Raw genomic sequence first — 3,311 nt, forward strand, 5'->3', positions numbered from 1 at the left:
GAAAATAAAACTAGACTAAAACCCTAAAAACCAACATCTAGATTAGCTAACAGCCCACGAAACGCGGCCGTGCCTATTGCATGCCTTCGTCGTCGTTGGTCCGGGACGACCCTATAAATATGTCATCCGTAAACCAGCCAGAGCAAACAACACACGACACGAAACGGTCTTCATCTCTCTAGTGGCTAGTGCGAAAGGAAGATGGCGACTAAGCTCGCAGCGCTCGTCGTCTTGGCCGCGTTCCTCGCCGGGCCGGCGGCGTGCAAGGGCGCCATCATGTGCTTCAACGGCTGGCTGAGGCTACCCACCTACAACCAGAGTTTTGGATTTCGTCCGAAGAAAACGAAGTCCGTCCGAAATTCGTCCATCCCGTTTGGGCCCGGTAATTGGGCAAACCGGTCAAAAAATTCGCCCATTTATGATGTTTCAGCCCAGCCCAAGGTCCAATATAGCCCACAGACGTCTCCCAGTAGCGTATAAACTGCCAGCGAGCCTTCCCTAACCCTAAATTTCGTTTTCCCCATCTCCACTCATGTGCGGCGGCTGCAGCCGACCCATGGAGGCGAGGCAGCGCCGCCTCCGCCCAACCTCCTCCTCCTCGAGCGCTCTACATCCTCCCAGCCTCCTCCTCCTCAAGAACTCCTCCGCCCAGTGTTCTTCTCTTTCCCATTCATGGAGGGTGAAGGTCCTGGCCGTGGTTTGCCGTGTGCACGGGGCAACCATGTCGACGACAGCAATGGAGCCTGGCCATATGAGGTTCATGCATAGATTCCAGTACTAGATTTTGTTGTATGGCTAATACTGGACAAATAAAGATATGTTGTTCAGGTTTATTTTGAAGTTATGGTCAAATTTTGTTCAAATTTTGAAATTTAGTTTGTAATTTTCGTCCGAAACTTTCCGAAAAAAATCCGAAAAGACGAATTTCGCCCATTTCGCCCTGGCCCGGTAAAATCTCCAAAACGAAATCCAAAACCGTGCCTACAACCCGTGGCTCTGTTCTCGGGGTTAGGGCTTGGCCACGGCTACTACGACAACAGGTGGTCGAGGTTGTACTGCCCCAGAGCGGAAGGGATTGTGAGGGGTGCCGTGAGGGACGCCGTGGCCGCGTACCCTGGCATTGGTGCGGGGCTCATCCGTCTCTTCTTCCATGACTGCTTCGTTCGGGTACGAGCACAGCTCGTTGATTATTCTAGCTTATTAGCTAACTGCATTGCCGTTCAAGTAGATCAACATGTTCTTTACGAGGTCTTTATGTCATAATGTTATATTCAGGGGTGTGATGCTTCCGTCCTCCTCACAACGACCAACTCCAATAACAGCGACACGGAGAGGGAAGGCCTTCCGAACAAGAACAGCCTGCGAAGGTTCGAGGTGATCGACGCGGCCAAGGCGGCGATCGAGGCCGCCTGCCCCGGCAAGGTCTCGTACGCCAACATTGTCGCCTTCGCCGCCCGCGACGCGTCCTACTTCCTCAGCAACCGCAGGATCAACATCCGGATGCCGGGTGGCTGCTACGACGGGCGCGAGTCCTTCGCCAACAAGACCGACCAGCTGCCCGGGCCCTTCTCCAATGTCACGGAGCTCCAGGCGAGTTTCGTGGCCAAGGGGCTCACCTCAGACGAGATGGTCACGCTCTCCGGCGCGCACACAATCGGCCGTGCCCGCTGCATGTTCTTCTCCAGCCGCTTCTCTGAAATGGACCCGACATTTGCCGCCAAGCTCAGGACCAGTGCAACGGCAACGACGACACCAATGTGAACCAAGACGATGTGACCCCCTATGTCCTGGATAAGCAGTAGTACCAGAACGTGATCGACAGGAAAGTGTTGTTCACCTCGGACGCCGTGCTCAACTCGACGGAAATGATGACGCAGGTGAGAGAAAACGCAAACAGGGCAGGAGCGTGGGAGAGGAAGTTTGAAAGAGCCATGGAGAATATGGGGAAAATCGGGATCAAGAACAGAGCCGACCAAGGCGCAGAGATCAGGAAAGTATGCTCAAGAGTCAACAACTAAAGTTGGCGAGTAGTAATGCGGGGTGGCTGGCCGGCTCCATGGCGGGATCGCCTGATGGACGAGATGTAACTTCGTCTAGCTACTGTCATTGTTGGTTTTCTCACACTAAAACTCGGTGTGTGTGTGTGTTTTGCGATTCAACCTTGCTGCCTTTTATTATCTAAGTGGCCTCAGCTACGACAATTTCACAAATATAATCCGGTGGAATATCGAACCATGTCTTCCATGAATTATTCAGGCAGCCATTTCTAGCTAGTTTATCTGTCGCAGAATTTGCGGTTCGATTAGCTCAAACCACAGTAAATTCATCATGTGAGGAGAGAAGCACTTTGATCTTTTCGATGAGGGGGCCATACCGGGATCTAGCCAGTTCCAAACTTGACAAAGCCTGCATGACACCCCGGTTGTCTGTCTCGACCACAATCTTCCGGGCACCCACCGCGATGGCAAGCTGGATCCCTCTCCTGCACGCCAACAGCTCTGCATGTTCCGGGTCAACAACCTTAGGAACAAAACGACAAGAGCCTCCCACAAACATGCTATGATGGTCACGCACGACCGCTCCACCGCTTCCCGAACCGTCCACCTACCTTGGACTGGAGGTTGCCAAGGCTCCGTTGGCCTTCCTCCCTGTGTGGTTATCGGCGAGGCCACTAGTAGAAAAGGGGGCAATGGTCCAGGCCGGGTCAGCCCATTAGTCCCGGTTCAATCCAGAACCGGGACCAATGGGGGCATTGGACCCGGTTCGTGAGCCCCGGGGGCCGGCCGGGCCACGTGGGCCATTGGTCTCGGTTCGTCTGGACCTTTTGGTCCCGGTTGGTGGGATGAACCGGGACGAATGTGCCTTGGTCCTGGCCCACCATCATTGGTCCCGGTTGGTGGTCTGAACAGGGACCAAAGGCTTCCATTTAGTCCCGGTCCAAGCCACGAACCCGGACCAATTAATTGCCTATATATACCCCTCACCCGCGAGCAGAGCACACTCACTGTTCTGTTTTTCGTGGCCGGCGAGGAGAGAGCTTTGTGGTGCTCTAGCTCACCTCCTATGCACGCGAGGTGTTCGATGGAATGCCCGAGCCACACTACTTAAGCTTTCTCCTCTCCAAGGTCGACCTCCAAGCTCCATTTTCCTTAATATTTGTCTAGGTTTAGCGGTCCGTCACGTCCCATCCCCGTCTTCACCGCCGTCGATCGCCCGTGCCGATCTCGTCGCCAGCACCACCGTGGTGAGCCTCTTGTTCTTATCTTCTTTCTGAAAGGAAAAAAAATCTTACTTGTATGTTTATATAGATA

The 3,311-nt window shown here is 53.8% G+C and overlaps 1 pseudogene; it reads left to right on the plus strand.

Moving 5' to 3' along the window:
* The first annotated feature begins 201 nt into the window (after positions 1-201).
* Positions 202-2,235, plus strand: LOC123070921 (peroxidase 2-like; annotated as a pseudogene).
* The last annotated feature ends 1,076 nt before the right edge of the window (positions 2,236-3,311 follow it).

The sequence above is a fragment of the Triticum aestivum genome, chromosome 3B, assembly GCF_018294505.1.
Source record: "Triticum aestivum cultivar Chinese Spring chromosome 3B, IWGSC CS RefSeq v2.1, whole genome shotgun sequence".
In the NCBI taxonomy this organism is placed as follows: domain Eukaryota; kingdom Viridiplantae; phylum Streptophyta; class Magnoliopsida; order Poales; family Poaceae; genus Triticum; species Triticum aestivum.